The 25,548-nt window shown below is 37.4% G+C and overlaps 1 protein-coding gene across 1 annotated transcript in view; it reads left to right on the forward strand.

The window, feature by feature from the left end:
- The window catches only part of PTPRD (protein tyrosine phosphatase receptor type D), a 1,472,813-nt gene that overhangs the window by 169,004 nt on the left and 1,278,261 nt on the right, over positions 1–25,548 (forward strand). Inside the window, exon 3 of the mRNA XM_058166456.1 lies at positions 17,955–17,996. The gene's annotated coding sequence lies outside the window, so the exon portion shown is untranslated. The remainder of the gene's footprint in view (positions 1–17,954; positions 17,997–25,548) is intronic.

Raw genomic sequence — 25,548 nt, forward strand, 5'->3', positions numbered from 1 at the left:
ACGCTTGGGAAGCGTTCAACTAGTGAACTGTGATACGAAATCCAGCATAGTTATCTCGTTTGCTGTGTATACAAATGATGTTTGATAGCTGTGATAGGATGTGCTTTGCAGTTTTTCAAAATAGTGTTTGGGAGATTAAATATAGTTCTGCCCATTGCTATGCTAAAATGATTATTATGTCAAATTGGCTTTGTGTGTGTTTTTCAGATGGTTGGAAAGAGATTGGGAATTCCCTTTAAGTTACTTGAATGTTTCTTTGTGCTGTAAAATGGTTATCACTAGAACTAAAAGTGAAAACTATGGAATGATAGTGGCAGGAGAGAAGTACTTAAAGAATATAAACAAATCAGAAGGCTTCTTAACTTAATGCATAGCTATTTTAGAAAAATAGCATATTTTGAGGCACAGAAACTTCGGGGTCCCATAAATAGAGCTTCAAGAACTTGGTTATTGAACATCTCTCAGTCAGCTCTAAATATTAGCTAAAAGTTTGGTTCCAATAAATATTTTAAAATAAATAATATGTAGATATCCATTAGTGTAACATATGTTAAAATTCTTTTACGTGAATGTGTGTGTGTGTGTGTGTGTGTTTTCTGAGGTTTTCGAGAGTGTTTGTATGTAGGTTTTTGGTTATTTGGGTTTTCTCCCACGTAAAATTAGAAGTGTCTTGGCGACGTTTCGACAAAGTCTCACTCGTCATCTTCAAGCTGGTGTTTTTAGCTTCGTGCTCCTAGAAGAACGAAGCTGAAAAATATATACTATCCTTGGTAAGCAGTTAGACTGATTATAAAGCAAGACAAAAACATTATTTTGGCCTTCAAAATGTTAGGTATCAATTAAGCAAATGTTTAAATGCTGAACATTTTTGCTTACACTACCAAATGTATAAATATACGTATAGAATAGTTAACATGGAAAGAGAAGAATACCCCACTTATGCTGGAACTCAAAGTCATACTTTAAAACTAAAATCAAGGCGATTCCAATCTATCAAAATGATTTTTTCCCATAATGATAAGCATAGTTAATTTAAAATGTGGAATTGGTTGTCAGCATTTTTGGTAAAGAGGACTGAATAGAATAATTAAGAATCAAATGGCTACTAAGAGTGATGTTTGCTTACTATTCCTTATTCATAGGTAACATGCTTGTAAATAGAGGTGAAATACAAATTGACAGTATGCATACATATATAAATTTCAGTTAGTGAGAAGTGACAATGGAAGAGGTTATAGCATTTCAAGGTTGTCATGATTTCTCAATACATCATGTTTATCACTATATGGCAAAGACTGCAGGACCAATTTTCATATATTCTACTAGATAATGTTATCCTGTTTTTAAAAAAATTGCATTGAACCTTATTATCACACCCAGGTGATAATAAGCCTGGCATGTTCATAAATTATTTTTATGTGCTTCATATTTTTAATCTTTCTTTGTTTTGTTTCCTACACATTATGTTTGTCTCTGACTAAATTATTTCACTTTTTCTTTATCTGCAGCATTTTAGGCTACTCACTCTCAAAAGACTCTGGGTGGTGACTTTATCAAAGGAAACAAAAAAAATGTGTTGATCAGGAACAATGACCTTCTTAAAGGTTCCCAATAGCAAATAATACAAGTTTCTGTTTGAATCTACATATGTATTAGTTATAATTGAACCATGTTTTCTTGGCATATTAAATTGAGGGATGGAGTTTTATTGCTTTAAGGTCTCCAGTGAATTTGTACTCTACTCTTAGAGTAAAAACAATACTTTAAAAAGCTAATGAAATGCAGTATTATGAGAATGTAAGAAATCAGATAAAGAAGAATTAAAACTTCTGGTTTGATTTGGGAAAGTTGAGTTGATGTTCAGCATCTGCTCATTTTTCTCTACTCTCCCCCCATTTGTAAATATGAAACATGACACATCTAAAATATCTAATACTTTCTTACATGAATAATAATTAGGTAGTAAAAATGGTTTAAGTTTACAATTATTTTAAAACCCTGTTACAATGAATATTAATGGTTGATTTGCCCATTAAATTAAATTTATGTTATTAACTTTGACTCTGGCAACTGCCTGTTCCCAAGAATATCTTTGTCTGTTCCACACAGAGAGGGCACATTCTCTATGTTGGGGAAAACGGCAGTCAGGCATGGGTGAAACCTCCTGGCTGCCTATTGGAATGAGTCTGCAGATTTGTCTTTCAAGCCCCGCCTCCACTTGCTTCTTCCCAGCTTTTCAACTTGGTCCTGCCAGGGCCGGATGTGTCGTTTCCAGCCAGAAATTTGGATTGCTTTTTTCACTATTCTTCTTGTCATTTTGGAAGGATTTCATTCCAGCGTGAAGGGATTTGTTTCCCGACCCTGCTAAAGGCTGTTCAGCATTGGTCTGCCGGCTGGCAGATATCCTGGGAAGTGACCACGGGCTTGCCCTGACGCGCTCCCAGAAGGCCTGCTGCTTGTCACTTCAGCAGGTGGGTGGCTGCTGCTCCAGGGACTGTCCTTTGCAGCCGCCCTTGGCACTTAAAGTCCTGTACCTTCTGATCGCACTTGATGCCTGTGTGGCTAGTGATTTTCAGCCCCTCAGCCAAATTTCAAAGTCTGAGGAACTCCGAGCCTTCCTGGATCAATCTAACCAATCGGCTAGTGATCATCAGGGCACTTGAAACGGAGGCTTGCAGCTCTCTAGAACTCATCGGGCAATTGCCCTTGCCGCTGAGCGCACTTGCGGCCTTCCGGCCAGCGGTTGTTCTGTCACAGACTCTGTGGAAGCTGACAGTGACAAGAGCGTTCTCAGGGGCACAGTAAGTAACGGTTGTTACCGTTCTACTATTTTTGGCATGCTCCCTCTTGGGACGATTTCAAAATGGCGGATGCCAGTTGCCCTAAGAACGACTGGGGAGCTTCATCCGGGGAGAGAGGCCGACATTACAGTGACCTTGGTGAGGGCATATTGACAGCACTAATGCCAAAAAGCTCCCGGGGAAATGCCTCTGCCCACTCCAAGTCCAACAAGGGGTCACGAATTGAAAAGCATCGACACAAAGTGTTGTAAAAGGTCTTCCACAAAGCCACTGAATGGGACAGTAAGGTGGCCTCACCAGCTAGGGGAATTATTCCTCCTAGAGCTACCCCAGATGCACCTTTCATTACGGAACACCCCTAGCCCCATTGTCACAGGAAACAGAGTCTTGGTCCCCTGATCAGGCCAGATTCTCAGACTTCCCTCCTCAGGGGGAAACAGCTCCTTTATTTGGCACTTTATCAGAGGCGGACTTACAGACCACATCAGGGGACATACCTCTGGGCTCCAGGCCCATGTCGTCCATGCCTGCTTTGTCTGTAGAGGGGCCCCAACTGGACAGTAGGCTGCCCCTACAGCTGATCCTTCAGCTTCCCAACTCCTTCGGACTCCTCATTTTGGAGGCCATGCACCAGGGGGTGGCACAATGCCTTCAACAAGGACCCTCTTCCAGGGGGGCTAATTTCTTCTGCAGAAGCCACGCTCAGGATTTAGAAGCAGCAGACTCTCGGGAGACAGGGACCAATCTCCTGATTTTAAGGGCCGGTTTAGCTCTGCCTGGTAAGGCCTGTTATTAAGAACACAAAGCCTGCAATTACTGCAGGTTCGAGCCCGGCCCAAGGTTGACTCAGCCTTCCATCCTTTATAAGGTAGGTAAAATGAGGACCCAGATTGTTGGGGGGGCAATAAGTTGACTTTGTAAATATATACAAATAGAATGAGACTATTGCCCTATACATTGTAAGCCGCCCTGAGTCTTCGGAGAAGGGCGGGGTATAAATGTAAACAAAAAAAAAAAAAAAAAATTTGATCGGTCAGGGGTCTATCTCAGAGGATGAGGATTCCAGAGATTTGGCCTTTTTGGATGATGAGGGCCTGGCCCCCGACCAGCCATCCTCCTTGGGAATCTTCAAGCCCCAGGTTTTTCGGTCCCTTCTGTTTAAGGCACAGACATCTAAGGGGCTGATGCCACCCTCAATGCTGCCAGGTTCTCGGCTAAGTCAATTGGATCGACAGTAACCTCCCATCGACTTCTCTGGTTGCGTCACTGGGTGGCTGCTGCTCCAGGGACTGTCCTTTGCAGCCGCCCTTGGCACTTAAAGTCCTGTACCTTCTGATCGCACTTGATGCCTGTGTGGCTAGTGATTTTCAGCCCCTCAGCCAAATTTCAAAGTCTGAGGAACTCCGAGCCTTCCTGGATCAATCTAACCAATCGGCTAGTGATCATCAGGGTACTTGAAACGGAGGCTTGCAGCTCTCTAGAACTCATCGGGCAATTGCCCTTGCCACTGAGCGCACTTGCGGCCTTCCGGCCAGCGGTTGTTCTGTCACAGACTCTGTGGAAGCTGACAGTGACAAGAGCGTTCTCAGGGGCACAGTAAGTAACGGTTGTTACCGTTCTACTATTTTTGGCATGCTCCCTCTTGGGACGATTTCAAAATGGCGGATGCCAGTTGCCCTAAGAACGACTGGGGAGCTTCATCCGGGGAGAGAGGCCGACATTACAGTGACCTTGGTGAGGGCACATTGACAGCACTAATGCCAAAAAGCTCCCGGGGAAATGCCTCTGCCCACTCCAAGTCCAACAAGGGGTCACGAATTGAAAAGCATCGACACAAAGTGTTGTAAAAGGTCTTCCACAAAGCCACTGAATGGGACAGTAAGGTGGCCTCACCAGCTAGGGGAATTATTCCTCCTAGAGCTACCCCAGATGCACCTTTCATTACGGAACACCCCTAGCCCCATTGTCACAGGAAACAGAGTCTTGGTCCCCTGATCGGGCCAGATTCTCGGACTTCCCTCCTCAGGGGGAAACAGCTCCTTTATTTGGCACTTTATCAGAGGCGGACTTACAGACCACATCAGGGGACATACCTCTGGGCTCCAGGCCCATGTCGTCCATGCCTGCTTTGTCTGTAGAGGGGCCCCAACTGGACAGTAGGCTGCCCCTACAGCTGATCCTTCAGCTTCCCAACTCCTTCGGACTCCTCATTTCGGAGGCCATGCACCAGGGGGTGGCACAATGCCTTCAACAAGGACCCTCTTCCAGGGGGGCTAATTTCTTCTGCAGAAGCCACGCTCAGGATTTAGAAGCAGCAGACTCTCGGGAGACAGGGACCAATCTCCTGATTTTAAGGGCCGGTTTAGCTCTGCCTGGTAAGGCCTGTTATTAAGAACACAAAGCCTGCAATTACTGCAGGTTCGAGCCCGGCCCAAGGTTGACTCAGCCTTCCATCCTTTATAAGGTAGGTAAAATGAGGACCCAGATTGTTGGGGGGGCAATAAGTTGACTTTGTAAATATATACAAATAGAATGAGACTATTGCCCTATACATTGTAAGCCGCCCTGAGTCTTCGGAGAAGGGCGGGGTATAAATGTAAACAAAAAAAAAAAAAAAAAAAAAAAAATTTGATCGGTCAGGGGTCTATCTCAGAGGATGAGGATTCCAGAGATTTGGCCTTTTTGGATGATGAGGGCCTGGCCCCCGACCAGCCATCCTTCATGGGAATCTTCAAGCCACAGGTTTTTCGGTCCCTTCTGTTTAAGGCACAGACATCTAAGGGGCTGATGCCACCCTCAATGCTGCCAGGTTCTCGGCTAAGTCAATTGGATCGACAGTAACCTCCCATCGACTTCTCTGGTTGCGTCACTGGGAAGCAGATGCCAGCAACAAATGTCATCTGGCTTCCTCCCCCTACTCGGGAGCCCACTTGTTTGGAGCCTTTCTGGATCCTATTTTGGTAGAGACCAAAGACAAACAAAAAATTCTGCCTTCCCTGTCATGAAGAGACGAGGTCCATCAGCAACCTTATTTTTGTCCCCAGTCATTTCATGGCCAGGAATCCGGGGGGTTCGCTCCCTGTACCCAGTGCTATTTCTCTTCCAGAGGGTGTTCCCAATGAGATGGACAGGTCAGAATGGGTCGAGGTTCTCAGCCCGTAGGTCATCATGCGGGGGCCGGGGGCAATCGTTTAGACACTTCAAATAATTCCCTATTGGAACATCCCTTTGGGGGCCGGCTGGCTTATTTTTCTTCACAATGGGAGGCTTCTACCACCGATCTCTGGGTCCGGGAGACAATCCGGCGGCGCCTCTCCCTCGAATTCCTCTCTACCACCACCCCTACAGTTTTCTTACGCTGCCCGGTTTGTAATAGTTGCACCAGCCACTCGCTGGTTGATTCAGCCATACTCCATCTCCTTTCAATCTGGGCTGTTCAGCCGGTTCCCGCCAGCCAGTGCAGGCAAGGGTTTTATTCTTAATTCTTCGTAGTTAAGAAACGGTTGGGGGGCTGGAGGGCTATTCTAGACCTTAAGGCATTGAACCAGTACATCATTTATCTCCGGTTCAAGATACTCTCCCTATGTACCATCCTGGAGTGCATCCGCCCAGGGGACTACCTCTTGTCTATTGACTTGACGGAGGCTTACCTCCATGTCCCCATCTCACATGACCACCGTAGATTCCTCCATTTCTGTTATAACGATTCCCATTATCAGTACAGGGCCTTGCCCTTTGGATTGTCATTGGCCCCCAGAGTCTTTACCAAACTCATGTCGGTCCTGCTTGCTCACATCCGCAATCTCCCCATAAGGCTTCAAGCCTACCTCGATGACATCCTCATCCTGTCCTCATCAGAGACAGGGGCAGTACGGGATCTTTCCACCACCGTCCAAATTCTCCAGGACCATGGGTTCTCAGTTAATTGGGCCAAGGATCACCTAGTCCCTTCCACCCGCATTCTGCATCTGGGGAGTTTCCAATTTGATAAATTATAGAATAATCAGCTGTGTATCAAGTGCAGTAAATCAGGAGTCCAGGCAGTTCAAATGAATTTATTGTATGCTGAATCTCTCTACAAGAATCTGAATTACTAACAGTCAAAGCAAATTGGTGGTAGATAAAAGTCATAGGAATTCAAGGTGGGCTGGATGTTGAGTTCTTGTGGACGTGAAGGGACTCAAGACTGATGATGTGTTTGACCCTTCCCTCAGGCTCAGTCTGCTCTTCTCCTACACTCTGATTCTTTTTTTATAGTCTTAATCAGTTTTTATAGTACAGGTTGGTTTCTCTATGTGTTAGTTGATTATTTTTGTTTTGTACATCACATAGAATAGAATAGAATAGATTTTTTTTATTGGCCAAGTGTGATTGGACACACAAGGAATGTCTTGGTGCATATGCTCTCAGTGTACATAAAAGAAAAAGATACCTTCATCAGGGTACAAAATTTACAACACATAATTGTCTAAGTTGGGCAGCCATATAAATTCAATAAATAAATAAATAAATAAATAGTATTGTACCATCTGCCTTCTTGTTTTACACATTTTTTATGCAACACTTAAACACATCTATATCAAATTCTAATGTTTACAAGTTTACAACAAAATTTTCATGCAATGGAGATGTAAACAAAACATAACTGAGTAGCATACTTGAGGCTTTTAATTGAAGTAACTACTTAAGAAACAGCATTTAGATTTGAACTAGAAATATGAACTGAAAAAGGAAACAACTAAAAATGAAAAGCAACCTAAATTTTTCTTCCATTCTCAAGTAATATAATCAAACAACATCGAACTGCATGACTACATAACTTATTTGAACAAATATACAATTCAGTTGATATTTACAAATATCAACTGAATAGACAACCTGAACCCATAAAAATAAACCAGAAGAGTGAACGGAAGTGGAATGTAACATAGAGTCATATAGCTTGAAAGCCACAAAATGGAGAAGTTCTATTAACCACAGAATATATATGTTGGAAACTGAATTTCATGTTCCTTTTTGTCTAATTGTCTAATCCATCACATAATCAAATGGGCTAGAACCAAGTCCTCTGTGGCCTCTTCGTAAAGCAGGAGGAGGGGGAAGTGGCTGGTGATTACTTCCTCCCTAGTGGGTTGTGGTAGACCTTTCCCATACAAAACATACCAAATTCTAGCAAATTTAGGCAGCTACATAAAACCTCTTCTTTAGATAAAGTTGTTGACTAAATGGCAGGACTACGTACTGAAAGAAGTCAAGAAGTTATCCTTCATTCAGGACTGAAGCCTAGGCATAAAATGAAAGCCTTATGGGTACTACTATTTGGTGGTGTTGCCTAGAGGTCTTGTCCCTAGCTTTATCTCATGTACTGTTCTTCTTGGAACATGAAACCCTGCTGGTTACCCATGTCCTTATCACCTCTAGAATCAACTATTGATACTGTTTTCTTTGAAGACTACCTGGTAGCTACAATTGGTGAAAAATGTAGCAGTCCACATGGTGTGTGAGAACTGCCAGTGTCGTATAACATCATTATGAGCACATGCATTATTGGCTTCTAGTAGGCTTCTGAGTACAATTCAAACTGCTACTTAAGACCTTAAAAAGGCTTAAAAAGCCTTTCCTGGATCAATGACTACTACTTGCACAATTGCTTCCTTCATGTAGAACTGACCTGTCTATTGTTTTTATCTCAAGTTGCAGTATGAAAAGAAGGCAGAGTAATAGCCCAGTGTTTTTCCGTTTGTCTCATCATGGTGGAACAGTATATCTATATATATACTGTGTGACAAAATAAATAAATAAATAAATAAATAAATAAATAAATAAATAAATAAATAAATAAATAAATAAATAAATAATCTCTGAACATCCAAGTGGCATTTGGGAAGGCAGTGAAAACTTTTCCACAGAGCTTTTAATTATTTTTATGAATAATTGTACGGTTTTGTTTTGTTTTTGCATAGTAGCTTTAATACAGTGCCCCCCAATCTTTTGGGCACCAGGGACCAGGGTGGTGGTGGTTCAGTACCCCTGCTTTAATATGAATGCCGTGGTTTATATTTTTATTTATTAAAATATTCTATTTTCTATTCGATTTATAAATAATCTATTTATAAATTGTTTATGGAGTTGGAAGTCTATAAATACTGCAAATAAAATAAACACAATTGAGCCCAAAATTTATGTTGCTAAGTGAAACATTTGTTTGTCCCATTTTAGAATTTGCCCCAATTTTCTTGCCACAATTATTAAGTGAATCAATGCATTTGTTAAGTTAGTAACAGGTTGTTAAATGAATCTGGCTTCTCCATTGTCTGTGCTTGACAGAAGGTCCAAAAGGTGATCACATGACCCCAGAAGATTGCAACTGTTATAAACACATGCCACATGTCTGAATTTTCATCATGTGACTAGGAAGAGGTTGCAAACGGTTGTAAGTTGAAGACTATCTGAAGCTAAAGTGCTTCCTAATGTATTGCAGTAGTACCTCTTCTGCCAAACAACAATAGCCACTTGTTTTGTGATTGAGTCTATTTATTTGCACCCAGGGCTCTGAGAAGTCCCAAGTCTTGATAAAAGTTCCCAAAGAACTGAAACAGAATGTGTATGCTCCCCAGTTTTAGCAATTTTGTTTTTTCACTTTAATCACTTTTGTTACCATTTGTTAACATAGACATTTTACCTGTGGTTTTGAAATAGTATTAAGTTCTTCAGAAACATCTGTCGAGTATTGCAAATGGTTTATTGTATTTTCTCAAATTACATTAAAAAAATTATGTAATTTCTTGCAGTAAACAATAAAACCAATCCTGGAGGTGAAATAACTAATCCCAGTTGAACCTTTCTGCTGAATTGTACCCCCAAGTATTTAATATTTTAATATTGAAAAAGATAATTTAATTACATATCTTTATGTTGAAAGAAAAGATTGAGAGTAAATGATATGCCACATCTTTGTTGTTTTGAGAATATACTGAGTTTATGTTAAATTAATATCTTAAAAAAACCCTCACTCATTTGTAGAAAGATTAGACATAGTCAAATAATTATTGTTTTGATATTCTCTATTACATATGTACTTGCTTCTGTTAATAATTCTAAAACAAATAATACTTATTCTGAAGAAACCGCATAGAAATAGTACCAATATGACAGAATAGTTCTACGTTAATTGCTATCTAATTTTTTCTTGAAGTCTATAATGCATTTTATATGTATTCCTGCTTTTAAATGTCAAGTAAATAAACCATTCATTTATTGATTCAATGCCACATTTCCTATAAAATGGAAATGTACATATTGGTTCTCAATCTGTTAGCAGTGTTCTAACTTTCCCATAGTTTAGAATTAAATCACATTAAGTTACTTAAAATATTGTATGAACATAATTACCCTCTTCTAAGGCCCACTGAGTCTATACAAAATGGTAATTTCACCAAATAGAGTAGATTTGGAAAGTTTATCATATGATAGCAATATACCAACAGTTTTAGCTTTTTAACTTAGTATTATTCATTTGTGAGTTCTATCTGTAGATTTCTGAGTGTTTTTAACAATGTTTTGAAACCAATATTCATAATTTTTGAATTTTTTAAAAAATATTTCTGTCTGTTATTTTTCATAATACAGAGGAATTAGATTTAAAATACTACTTGAAATTTATAGCTTTTTACAGTATGAGATACTTCACCATTTAGTGGTGAAAGTGTTAGATTGGCAATAGAGAGACATGGAAACTTTCTGGATGATTCAGGCCACTTATTTTTCCACAGATAGGGCAGTGATATATCTATATATAGAGGTAGTCCTTGACTTACATCATTCATTTAATGACCATGTGAAATAATGGCACTGAAAAAACTTACAACTGACAGACTTAGAACCAATACAGCATATCCCTGGTCACATGATCAAAAATCAGGTGCTTAGCAATTGGCGTATATTTACACCAGTTGCAGCATTCTGGGGTCACATGATCACCATTTGCAACCTTTCCAGTCAGCTTCCGCAAAGTCAATAGGGAAAGGTGGATTTACTTAATGATCGTGTAATTCACTTAACCTCAGTGATTCACTTTATAACCGTGGCAAAAATGATCATAAAATACGACATGATTTATCTCAGGTAGTCCTAAACTTAGAACAGTTCATTTAGTGACCATTCAAATTACGACAGCTCTGAAAAAAAGTGACTTATCATTGTTTTTTACACTTGCAATCATTTCAGCACCCTGTGGTCATGTGATCAATATTAAGAGAGAAATAAACAAATGACCCAAATTATTCTTTTAGCAGATTATTTAAATCATATCCCTAATCATTTCAAGAAGTCAGTGATTAAAAAAATTATTTATTTATTTTTATTTATTTATTTATTTATTTAGTCACAACAATATATGTAGATATCATACAAAAAGATTATATAGTATATAAACACATATATGAGTAAATATTAGGAGGTATAAGCATATATATATATATATATATAGGAAGAAGAAAAGAAAAACAATAGGACAGGAACGGTAGGCACGTTTGTGCGCTTATGCACACCCCTTATGGTCCTCTTAGGAATGGGGTGAGGTCAATAGTAGAAAGTTTTTGGTTAAAGCTTTTAGGATTATGAGAAGAGACCACAGAGTCAGGTAAAGTATTCCAAGCACTGATGATTCTGTTACAGAAGTCATATTTTCTGCAATCTGGATTAAAGCGGTTGACATTAAGTTTAAATCTATTAGTTGCTCTAGTATTATTGCAATTAAAGCAATTTAAAAATGATAGGAAACATGATTTTGGTGGTCACCAAAATACTGTAGGTAGGTACTGTATTACCTACAGTATTACTAATAAATCTTATCTGGATTGAATGGGAAAATCCTTCCGAAGATTTTATATTCTTCCCCTTTCAATATATTGCTTTTACCTTGGAAATGCATACAGCGATGTTAACTTCAGTTTAGTTTAATGTTTCCTTGTTGTGAGAAACAGGCATTTTTTTCAAGTATTTGATAACTATATTCAAATATCGATAAATATATTTTTATTTACAGTGTTGAATTTAACTGAATTTTAAAGAGTCAGCTTTTCAGAATTTTTAAAAAGTTTTTTTTGTCCTCCTTTATTATTTTTATAAATAACTAAAGGTGGCAAACATAGCTAATATTCCACTTCCTATTTTCCCTGAGAACAATAACCCTTTGAGGTGAAATGAACTAAGAGTGAGGAACTGGCCCAAAGTCACCCAGATAATTTTCATGCCTAAGGTAGGACTAGAACTCACATTCTCTTGGTTTCTAGCCTGGTGCCTTAACCACTACACTTACAGTTCTACATTTATATATAAGCCTTTCTAATATAGGGAGCAATACATTACTGTTTTAGCAATATTATATAGATAATATATAACATTCGAATATAGATTATAATCTAATACATAGAATATTATGTATAGTCAATGTTCCAGAATTTTAATGAGTATAACCATAAGTAAAAGCCATATTATATGTTTCCCAATCTTTTTTCGTTTTCCTAAAACTTTTTCACAAATAAAATCTATCCAAATAGGTGTTTTGAATTTTCGCTGTTGTATCCCTTGGGTTTTCTGCCATTCTTCTTCATCCTTTCCACGATTAGACATAAGAAGACAACCTAATGGGAAGTGACAATTTATTCCTTTGATATCTTGGGTTTTTCTGAAGACTTTTTTGTCTTCCAGTCTAGGTCCCCTTTCATCTCTTTCTAACGTAATTGACCACAAAACAACAAATCTCTGCCTGAAGCCTTCCTCTTTCTAGCTGAGTTCAGTTGACGGGCTGACATGGATATAATCAATTTTTCAAGAAGAAGGATACCGAACAGAAAGAACAGATTCAAATTCCCAATCAGAGCAGTGTGTTATAATACTGTTATGTCACCCCTTGAGAAAAGGATGCAGAAAGAGAGTGAAAGTAGGCATGTTCACTTTGAGGTTTTTGTACCATTACTGCTCAGGCCCAATTAATTTGTGACTGAAGGTATGGATGGGACTGGAGTAGAGAACAGAGATAATTTACTATGGGAAGGAGAGAGTTGTGGTTTTTGTTTTATTTTAGAGTAAGCTTAGAGAACCTAATTCAAATTAATTCTATCATAAGCAAGGTAGGCTTTTACTTACCTTCTTCCTTCATCGCAGCCCTAATCAGACCTGTACAAATTGTTCAGTTTACCATTTATAATTACAAGAATTAATCCATTTTTTTAGCCTAAGACCACATTAAGAGCAGAGTCAAATACATATGTTTGGATTTCGTGGGACGTAATAGGATTCTGCCACCCTGTAAATAATATCAGTTATATACTCATTTTAATTTGCTTTCCCAGAGTGATTGCAATTGTATGCCTTTTATTTGGGGAGGGGGAGCCCATTCCATTGGCTGTTTACAACTTCCTTGATTTTGAAACAAAGCAAAGTTGCCTTTTATGATTCATTCTTCCCTGTGATTTATGTGATGCTACTTTACAGTCTCCTAAAGAAAATAAACCTATTGTATTTGATGGTAAATTCTGAGTTCTCTCCACCAAGCAGAATAATTTAAAACAAATAATAGGTATAGATTTTGGCTATTTTAATGAGATTTTCTTCCTTGAAAACTAGAATTTTATTTAGAGAAACATTTGAGTTGCATATGATTATAGTCAAATATATATAACTCACAAAAATGAAAAATAATAACTTATATTAGAATGAGTTTTCAAATTAGATGCATTAGATTTGAAAAGATCCCACTAAATTCAGAATTAAAATGTACTGTATTTAGGGGGAAAAAATACAAGTTTCTAAAAATGGAGAGTATGAAGCAAACTTAATCATTTCCTTATTTATTTATTTATTTATTTATTTATTTATTTATTTATTTATTTATTTATTTATTTATTTATTTATTTATTTATTTATTTATTCGATTTGTATACTGCCCTTCTCCCGAGGACTCAGGGCAATTCACAGCCAGTAAAAAATACATATAATACAAGTTAAGAACAATGTAAAAAATTGATTCAATTTATGGCCTAAAAAACTAAAATAAGAATAAAACCCCATTTAAAAGACTGCATTTAAGCTAGCCCTGCACGATGGAACAGAAGAGTCTTCAGCTCGCGGCGAAAGGTCCGGAGGTCGGGGAGTTGACGAAGCCCCGGAGGCAGCTCATTCCAGAGGGCAGGAGCCCCCACAGAGAAGGCCCTCCCCCTGGAGGTCGCCAGCCAACATTGTTTGGCCGATGGCACCCTGAGGAGGCCCTCCCTGTGGGAGCGCACAGGTTGATGGGAGGCTACTGGTGGCAGTAGGCGGTCCCATAAGTAACCCGGTCCTATGCCATGGAGTGCTTTAAAGGTGGTAACTGGCTACAATGGCTGTCAAATCATAAGTCCTGTGTTTCCTGCATTTGATGACATCAGCTACATTGTTTATTTTATTTAGCTTGAGATTTTAAAGAAAACAATTTAATATTAGTCTGTGAAATGTTTAACAGTGCAAATATTAAATACTTAAAATACATTATGAAATATATTGCATAATTTACTATTAAGCCAGGTGTACAGCTTTGAAAAACGTAACTATTTCTTCAAGAGTGCATATGTCCATAACCAGTGGTCTGTAGGACAGTGCAGAGATCTGGATTTGAATGGTAAATGTAAGTTGGAGCATACATGGATTTGTGCATACAGTAGTACCTGTCATGAACACCAAGCTTTCTGCAGTTGACATACAAGCTTAGAAAAAAAATTCTTGATTTAAGCCTTTAAGATGTTCCTGATAGGGCTATAAATGCCCTTATCCGTACTGCCTTTCAAATCCAGTTATTTGCAAAACTGTCAATTCATATACACACGCTAAGCTTAATAATAATATTATAGTACTGTATTGGAAATAGTAATAACAATTATTTTGTTGAATGGCTTCACATATTCATTAACATACTCTTACTGGCTTAACATAGGTTTAGTAATAGATTGAGACCTTCATATGATTCCTTGCAACTAACTTTCAATGTCTAATGATATGCAGCCTATGACTGGTAATATATAAATATTGTAAATAAATAAATCCTGTTTGTTGCTTTGATAGGACATCAGGGTCCAAGATATCCATTAATGTATTTTTCATCTGACAGGTTTTCAATCATATCAGAGAAATATGGTAGCAAATTGCTGATTTTCAGCATATTTTAAAAAACAACCCAAGGCTTAAAAAGATACACTGAGTCTTTGATAGGCATAAAATAGCTATTTTGAATAAAGTAATCATCCAAAAAGTAGAATAAAATGCCTTTGTTTCTTCTATAACATCATCACATCCATGCTTATAACCTCTGGGTCATTCAGAGGCCATAAAAATGTTGTTTATCCTGCATTTGGAATTAGACACCAGCCTAAATAATAAGCAAAGACTGTGGTTATATTAGAAAATTTCATTCCTTTGGATTCTTAAGTTTCCTGATATTGTTATGTCTTCTTTCAGGATTTCAAGAATGAACATGCTTTAAAATTCTGCTCTGAACACATATTCACTCTATTGTCTAAAAAAAAAAAAGATAGAAAATACTGCATACATATAAAGAGCAAATTAATAGAAATAGATCTAAAATGATCTATTGTTTATTATGAATATTTATGGAACTGGTAATGGAAACAAAAGGGAAAAGAAGCTTTGAATGTGTGACATTGAATGAGTGACAATGAGGTGTCAAGAGTGAATGTAGAAAAAATGGATCTGAAAGAAGAGGAAAGAAGAGAAAGAAATAAGAATGAAAATGGAATGACTGGAAAACAAATTTCAAATCCTATGTGAAAAAATATCAGATGGTATATTAGTTTCCAAAACAATGAATGGGAAGCAGATATGTAGAAAGAGGATGGTGCTAGATCAAAGTACAAAAAATGTTGCTGAGTGCTACAGAAGTGTGGGGATTTACGCTAATGGAAAATATGAAAAAGAATTCTGGGAGGAATAATGAAATGAAAAGTCCTGGATGAAATAATCCTTCCATCATCCCCTCTATTAAATGTCATCCCACCTCTTTTATCTGTATATTTAATTCCCTTTGTGAGATAGGAGACTCCTTGATTCTTTTCCTCTTTCTCTGATGTTGCTGTGTTTAATTTCTATTAAAATAGTCCTTCAATTTATAAGTCTCTTTAATCCAAACTGTTCCTTAGTTTGTTTTTAACTGCATTTGCTGTCAATTATCAGTTTTCTTCTATATGCATGGTATTTTAATGCGTTCTTATTTATGTAGTAATTCTTCTATTTCTATTTTTATTATCCAGAATTTTTTCACTTTATCCTTCCTTCCTTCCTTCCCTCCCTCCCTCCCTGCCCCTCTCTTTTCTCTCTGTCATCATTCTGGGCAGCATACAACAAAACTAAAACAAGAAATTTTTAAAATCATTATCATTAACAAATATTTAAAAATTATAAAAACAGTTAAACAAGAATATTAGATGGATGGATGTTAATAGTAAGGGAGCCAAGTCACTAATCTACTTATCCCCTAGTGTCCCTAGGCCTACTGCCATAACCGCGTTTTGAGAGACCTTCAGAAACATAGAAGCAATGTGGCCATCCTTACTTCAGAAGGGAGAAGATTCCATGGCCCAAGCAGAAAAGATCAATTGTAGCCCCCTAGATCAGTATGGTTAACCTTTTTGCCATTGCGTGCCAGGAAGGGGAGGGGGGCAGGGGATCACGTGTGTGCGTGCCCATACCAATAATTCTGTGCGCTCCCTGCGCATGCACACGCAGCTCTTCTCCACCCCCAACATAATTCTGTGCGCCCCACCCCCACGCATGCGCACACAACCCTTCCCCACCCCCCTGACACTGTTAGGCCCATTTTTCTCTCTTACCTGTCTCCAGAGCCTCTCTGTGAGTCTGGGAGGGTGGAAAATGGCCTTCCACATTTCCCTGGAAGCCCTCCGGAGGCCAGAAACAGCCCGTTTACCAACTTCCAATTGGACAGGAAGTGATTTTTTTGCTACCCCCAGCCTCCAGGGACTCCTCCAGGGACTCCTAGAAAGGCCCTGGGGGGGGGCTGGGGACAGCAAAAAAGTCACTTCCTGTCCAACCGGAAGTTGGTAAACGGGCCATTTCTGGCCTCTGTAGGACCTGGGGAGGGGTGAGAAAGGCAGTTTTCCACTCGCCCAGACTCCTAGAGAGGCTCTGGAGCCAGGTAAGAAAGAAAAACGGGCCTTCCTCACCACCACCCAGGCCCTCTGGAGGCAGGAAACAGCCTGTTTCCCTAGTTCTGGTGGGCCCAGGAGGCCTGAAAATCAGCTGGCCAGCACGCGCATGTGCACCGGAGCTGAGTTCGCATGCCCACTGATATGGCTACGCATGCCCTCGCCATCACAGCCCTAGATAATGGAATCTGTAACATGCCCATTCTGTGGGATCAGCGGGTGAAGTCAGAGAAAGGTGGTCTTTCAAATAACCCATGTCATTAGGGCTTTAAAGCATGTTGACTTGGACCTGGAATCAAACTGATAACTAATGCAGCTTGCACAGCAGAGATATATTGTAACTTGTGCTGTATGAGAAACACACAAAATGGTTCATGGTGCTGCATTTGACACAGTTAAAATTTCTAGACACTCTTCAAAGGCAGCCCATTCCAATAGTCTAACCGTGAATTCATTGCGGCATGAGTAACCATGAACAGGGGCCCTGGATCCAGGAACAGGCACAATGGGTGCACAGTATGAAGTTGTGCAAAGACCTTCCTAGCCAGGATTGCTGTCTGCAGGTGTTATGAGTCCAGAAGGATCCCCAGGTTGTGTACATTGTTTGTGGGGCACTGCAGCACCAGAAATGGTAGAACCATTTCTGGCTAGAACCAGAACCAGAAGATACCAAAATCCAAAGCTATTAGTCTTTCTAATCAGCTGTCAGATAAAATTGGAATAAGATTCCCAGATGTGACTAGTGCAGTCAAAAATGAAATTGGGTACATTAAGTATTATACACCTGTGTGTGTCTGTGTATGCATATGTGTATGTTATTCCTTTTTCCTTTGGTTATTACAGTACACCTAGTTAGATATGCATATGCTTAATAAATAATTGTTCATTATATTTCAAAATCTGTAACTATATGACATTTAAAATATATTTATTTTTTCAGGTTGTCCAGAAAGTGGATTTTGCTTTTACTGCTTTCATTTTGGTGAGTTTTTCATATACTTTTCAATTACAATGACTTTAATTACCACATTGAAACAATTTATTCTTGTTTTCCGAATTGAAAGAAACTGATTCCATTTAACATTTGTTCTTAAAAGTTCTCAGGTTTAAATGATTAAGATAGAAATAGGACTTACATTTTGTATTCCATTAAGGTATCACTAATATATGACAAAAAATAATTGGTTTGTATATTATCTTTTAAAAGATTTTGCTGTTGAATTAGCAAATGTTAAATTGCTGAATTCTTGGCATATAAATACTTAAAGAATTCATTTAAGGACTTTCAAAAATCAAGGATTAGCAAAAATTTTAGGGGACTTTTTTTGGAATTTCAACTGCTGCATTAAAAAAAATCAGGTGCTTTTTGGCCAGTGTTACATGTGAAATGAAACCAGCGTATAATAAATGTGTCATCTCCTGTTCTTGCCTTTCAATTTAGTGGCATATACTGTAACATGAGATGTGAACTTGAAAGAGAAAGAAGAAATTGTTGGCACTGAGGTTGTTAAATTAACAATACCTATTCTACCTGCCATGTGTGTCAGGACCTACTGTCTTGTATTTCTTTGCAAAATATGAAGTACTATTTAAGTCAAGGAAAATGTTTCTTTATTCAAGGTATCTCACACTATTTTTGAAATCACTTGATAAGTTTGAAATGTTTTTAAAAATTTTATTTGGAGCAGTTCGGCATTAATACTTTTGAACCATTCATTGCACTGTATAATTTATTTTATTGAGAGGAAAACAATGTTCCTAAAATTTATTTTTGGGAAAAAAATCAGGATGCAATATTAATACTAATGTTTTCAGTTTGTCTCTCCTTTTTTGCCTATACTAATTTTAGAAACTTTTTGTGAAAAAATTCTCTTGCTTTACTAAGAAATACATTGCATTATAAGAAAACTTACCTAATGTATAAGTTGTACTTTATTAAAAATAAGAAATTACAGCAAATTTTATTTATTTATTTATTTATTTGATTATAAGTTTTCAGATGGAAAAAATACATACTCTTCAGATGTATTATAATTTAAATTTATAATACAATGATCAACTAAATTTTATCAATGTAACATTTTTAAAAGTGAAATGAGAATAAAAATGGGAATTGTTTCAAAATTAAATCTAAAAGTAAAAATATCAAATATTTGAGAGCCTGGTAAGACAATCTTACAAAAGTTTGATTGTTTGATTTTTTCTTAAAAAAAATAAAGCCTATGCTGCGAGTTATTTATATTTATGTATACATAAATATTCATATGACAAATTCTTTTAATTTTTAGCTGCAGTAGTTTAAGTAGTTTGAATGTAAGACTTTGTAACTCAGTAAAGCTTAACTTTCCTCTTATTAGGAAATAATCAGGTTTCCTTATAAGTAGTAACCTGAAAAAAAAATATGAAAACAGAGTATTAAATAAAGATTAATTACCTGTGGGAACTTGCAATACTATATAAAAGATAAACTGAATGGGGGGAAAAACTTGATAGTATGCCTAATAGAGAAGAGTAGATAAAGTAGATGTAGCTTGAGTTGTAATAAATTAGTAAAACGGCTGGAAAAAACTGATCAGAAATTGAATAACAAGGCTGGCAGGGCTGTGCCATATTTTGGATTCAAAGAAAAAGAAGTGCTTCAGAGTATGCAGGAATATGAGTGTAACATTTGTCTATAGGTTCTTAAAGCAAAAATGTCTTTTTCTGGTCTTTGTGTGTGTTAAAGTACAATACTGAGAAATGTTGTAATTTAAGAAGTTGGAGGAGGATTCTACATGTGCATCCTGACATGTTCAAAGCACCTTTTTTGCCTTCAACTCTGAAGTGCTGCATAGTCCCATCTACAATATTGATATTGGGAAAAAGGTTTTTAAAAATATACTGAGGCATAATGTTTTGTGCAGTCTGCAAAAATGTATATACAAGAAGATTTAAATTCTTTTGCTAACATTTCAAAAAGTAGATGTTTGCATTTGATGTAATTCTACTAGCATGATTTTGCAAACATAAAGAATATGGTGAGTGCACTATTATGAAAAGTTATGGAATCTCTTGTCTAACAATATTTTTAATTCATAAGGCCCACTATGAAAATGCAGCAAAATTAAATATGGGCACATAGAAGGGACTAATCATCTTATTGCACTATTGCACTGAGGTTAAAATCTATGTTTTCCTAATGGATCATTTAAAGAAAGAAAACTTACAGGCCAGATTTTCTAAAGAAAAGGAGAAGTGATATGATTTTCATTTATATCTCAGCAAAGCAGTTAAGCATTCCTGCTGCCACTTGAAATGAGAATACTATTATTTATTAATTTTGCAGGATCCAATCTGGATCAGTCACTGGGACTAGAGGTTTAGCCTTCCGAGCTTTATAACTCATGCCCATCTTCAGAGAACTTCTCTTTACTTGAATGTGTGCTTTGGGCTATTCTATGTGTAGTATTTATGTGGTGCCTGATTGGGTGTGACTTCTTATTGTTAGATTGGGATTTTTGATGGCCAGCTGTTAAGTCATTGGCTATTGTTTCCCTGTGCTGCTGGTGGTAAATCAGTACTCCTGTTGACTGACAAGGAGCCCATTTCCCAGGCTTCAATCATTTATTAATGTATTTATTTATTCATTTGTTTATTCATTCATTCAATATATAACCCACTTTTCCACTTGTAGAATGTGCAAGGAACCTAATGTTTTTATTTACAAAAATATTTTTATGGTTTCCCTGTGATCCCTCTGTAGTTTTCCGGACCACCAGCTATTTGGTGTTATATAAACTGAATATTATATAGCGTGGAATTATGAGGAGGAAGTCTTTTGTGTATGTATACTGCAAGCCATATATACAAACATGTATTTATGCATTTATATGGCTGTCAAATCAAACAATGTGATGATGCTGGTTGGTGTACAAAAGGGAAAAAAAGTAAAACCCTATGTAATTAATACGAAGTAACATATCACAGAGAAATATGTATTTTTCGCCTCTCGTACAACTAAATTTAATGCAATGCTTAGTTTATGTGTTGACAGGTTCACCTATTTTGATTCCAAAACAAACCTTTAAAAGAATGAATGTTTATTCAACTATGTTCTCTATGCAAAAATGTGGCATATTATCCAGATTGCAGCTGCTTGTAAATATTGATGAAATCAATAAGCAAGGTTGTTTCAGATTACCCAGTTGAAATATTTATCACAATATCTATCTATCATCCCAAATGAAATCAGTGGATAAAAGAAGAACATGCAAGAAACCTTCAAAAAAAAAATCTACAGAATTTCACAAATGATACACCCTAAAATACCTCTAAATGGATTATTTTGCAATGTGGATGGCAAGCTATACATCAACTTTCTTTTAAACTTTTCCAGTTTTGAGACAAAGTGATTTAAGACTTTCAGATCATTCCAAACCCCTTCAAGAAGGATTTTAAATTGCCATCCTACGTAAATGCAAATACAGTGTATAGTATGCAATTCAAATAGTGTATATTCCCCACCAGAAAACAGAGTTGCAGTGAGAGTAGCATACCCCCTAAGAAAATCCTTTCAACTTCTTACAAGATCAATACATTTATTTACCCTAATGTCTGGTAAAAACCATAGGGGGAACTTGGAGTCAATCTGATTGAAATGAAACAAAGAGCTGAAATCAAAGACACAGCTTTCACAATAGAAAGCTACTCCTGCAATTATAAAACCTTCCAATTTCAATTTCTACCTCAGATTCATTCAATGAACACTACTTCTCTAAGAACATGAGACCTCCTATGGTTCCTCATCTCGGAATCCCAACAAATGCTAATCGGTTGAATATATAAATATAAATTATCCTTTGTTACCTTTCCTAAATCCATGTTGTTTTATCTTTTGGGATGGAGGGAAATATAAACAAGTATCAATATGTTCTTAAATATTATTCAACACCTCCATATGATCCTTCTCATTGAGTGGAGGCAGCTCCACCCTAGTTAAGGGCTGACCCTTGGTCCTTTGGGGTATAATTTTTTTCTGACCTTCACATGTTGATGCTATCTCTATTCCTTTGCCAAAAGCTGGGGACCATTGGTGTAGGCGTGTCCTCGCAGCTTTGACAGTCTCAGTCCTATTGGCTAGCAGATGAGGACAACCCATTCCTGGTTGCTGCCTCCACTCAACGAGAAGGATCGTATCAAGTAATACCAACGTTCCTTTTCTTCACAATTGTCTCTTATCAATACTATAAGTATTTTTTACTACTTGCTTCTGTTTCTTTTTTAAATTCTTGCATTTATACTGCCTTTTCCTTCCCTCATAATCTCCCAGAATATTAACAAAAACTCTGATCAACTGGGAAAAGAAATGACATCAGAAGTCTGTGGAACTTGAGGCAAAAAAAAAATAATCTGTGAATCACAAAACATTTTTTAAAAAATCTTTTATATAATGCTCCTCAGTGAATTCCAAAAGAGGAATTGCATGTATCTATTGAATACATATTTTTAAATGATAGACTTATTGTAGACTTCAAACTTAAGGAAAAAATACTAAATAAAGTATATGAATATACTATATGGGAGTCCTCTGAGAATCAACTGTGAAAGAGAAATGTATGAGGAGCATTATTATTCAGTCATGCCTCCTTAAATTGAATATCAAACTATCCATGAAAAAAAACCCTAAAATATATGTCTTCTCAACCGTAGTCCTACAAATAGCTGAGAATTTTGGAATTTAGTTCACATATACAGTTTGAGGAGGACTGATCTAAGTGAAATGGATGAAAGTTGAAAGCAAACTCATCTCACAAGAAGAGATTTTTATGAAGTGGAATTGTGATTTGTTCAGCAATATAGTATGTTCCAACATCAAACTGACAACAACAATCTTTGGATTTGTCTTTTTTCAACCAGAAACCATTTGAGGCTTCTGTAATATTTAGGGTGGGGTTCCCTGGCCCCCAGGCAATGGCCCAATACCAGGCAGTGGCTGGTTTGGAAATGGGACACACACGTACCAGCCCGCTGATTGCATGAGCCAGTTCCCCTCTTCTACCCTCCTACCAGGCCACCAAGTCATAACGGTTGAAGACCGCTGATCTAGGGTCATCATCATCATCATCCTTTCTCTAGGGTTCGCTTTTTGAATCTATGAACGCCATTTTGAACAATCAAATGCAGCATCTGGGTCCAACTGGGCAATTTTCTATTTGTGTGGCAGTCAGGCAAGGCCAACGTTTTATTTATTTATTTATTTTATTTATTTTGTCACAATAGTATATATAAGCATAAGCATAAGCATGAAAATAACTATATAATATATAAGCATATATATAAGCATTCGTATGTAATAACTATATTAATTGGATATAATGAAAGGAAACAATAGGATAGGAACTGTAGGCACTTTTGTGCTCTTATGCACGCCCCTTACAGACCTCTTAGGAATGGGGTGAGGTAAATAGTAGAGAGTTTTTGGTTAAAGCTTTGGGGATTTTGAGAAGAGACCACAGAGTCAGGTAACGTGTTCTGATGATTCTATTACAGAAGTCATATTTTCTGCAATCAAGATTGAAGTGATTAACATTAAGTTTAAATCTATTGTTTGCTCTTGTATTGTTGTGATTGAAGCTGAAGTAGTCTTCAACAGGAAGGACATTGCAATAGATGATTCTATGAGTTAAACACAGGTCCTGTCGAAGGCGGCCGAGTTCTAAGTTTTCTAAACCCAGGATTTCAAATCTGGTGGCATAAGGTATTTTGTTGTGTTACCTCCATGTAACATGGACTTACCTCCATGTAACATGTTTTACCTCCAGGGAAGGCCCTAGTATTATTTGACAGATATGGCTGTGATTCATATGTTCTGACAAAAAAAAGAAAGAAAGAAAAAGGACCAACTGGCTTGTCTCCTAGGCCTGACATTGTTTTGGCCTGTGATCAGCTCAGCGCTGTCCTGGAAGGATGGCAGTATTCCAGTGACACCTCTAGGAGGAGCAGACCTCACCGCCTCTCTAATGTGTAGAATGCTCTGCTAATATCACCAGTATGTATGTGTTTGTGTTTGTGTGCGTATGTGTGCATAATGTCTTATCACTATAGCAGATGTTAATTCCCTGGCAAACACTGATGAAAGTTTTTGCAACAAAGAACATTTGCACTGCATCTCATACCTCTTGCCCACCTGACCTGTATCATCTGTAAAGGTTCCTTGTGTCATGCTAGCAGAGAACAGTGAATATATATTTGAGACTATTTCTGCACCTGATAATCAGACCTATGTTACATGAACATGCCAAATAAAATCGAAGTGAAGTTCTTTCAAAAATAGCCGAGAAAATATGTAACCTTAGCAACAGATCATAAAGCATCTGAAACCAATAAAAAACTGACCCTATTTGTGTGTGTGTGTATATGTGTGTTTTTGTGTACATTTTATAAGGCATATACTGTAGCAAGCTTATCTAAAGCTATTATCCTTCATTAGAACATGAACAGTGAGAATTGCAAATAGCTTAGTGGCTTTCAACTTATTTAAGCAATTTAGTTATACAGCATGGGACTATGATACAGCACTTGGAAACAATCCATTTCCTCAATCTAAACTGCAAGTTTTTTTCTCCAATTTTATGACTTGGAAAATCTTATGGCAGTTTAAAATCCTGCAAAGCTAGTATTTATTCAAAATTTTATAAGGTCTGTGAGCACTTTGAAATCTTAAAAGTTCCAGATACCCATGAGGTCCCAGTTTGTTTCTTGATATCCTCTACCACTTAGAATTATCATTATACACTATTGGGGAGATGATAATGGTAACTAAGTGTGGATGTCTGTTCAGCCACTTAGATGTGACTGACTTTACTGAGCCATGAAGGCACAGTGGTTACAATGCAGTATTGCAGGCTAATTCTGCCAGGAGTTCGATTCTCACCATCTCAAGGTTGACTCAGCCTTCCATCCTTCAAGGGGTCATTAAAATAAGGACCCAGATTGTTGGGGGCAATATGCTGACTCTGTAAACTATTTAGAGAGGGCTGTAAAGCATTGTAAAGCTATTGCTAAGTCCTATTGCTATTGTGAATATGTGTTCATGTGAATATTTGTCTACATATGACCATGTAGAGTGGAGACAATGTGTAGGATGAAGGAATTGTAACTGAGAAGTCCTGGATATCTCAATAAAGACTCAATCATCCAGGCCAAAGGTGTCTAAAGGTTGAATCATGGCAACTGGACCAAACTTTGTTAATCTGAGATGTTTAGTTGTAATATTCAGTATATAATTATTTAATCAATGACTTCTCAAGGATCAGTACATCCAGTGCATTTTATACAATGTGACCACTGTGCAAATACAAACAAGACTTTAGGCATTGGTATTTGGTGAATTTTATTTTGCACCAAGATCCATACAGTATCAGACTACAATAATATAAAAGCATTAAAAATGTAGTTTAATTTTTGTAGATTTATTAATTGAACAGGGTGGCATAAAGCCTGAAGTTGGTAAAGCCTAGCCTAAGTACTATATCTCTGCTTATTTATGAAAGATG

The sequence above is a fragment of the Ahaetulla prasina genome, chromosome 2, assembly GCF_028640845.1.
Source record: "Ahaetulla prasina isolate Xishuangbanna chromosome 2, ASM2864084v1, whole genome shotgun sequence".
Lineage (NCBI taxonomy): Eukaryota > Metazoa > Chordata > Lepidosauria > Squamata > Colubridae > Ahaetulla > Ahaetulla prasina.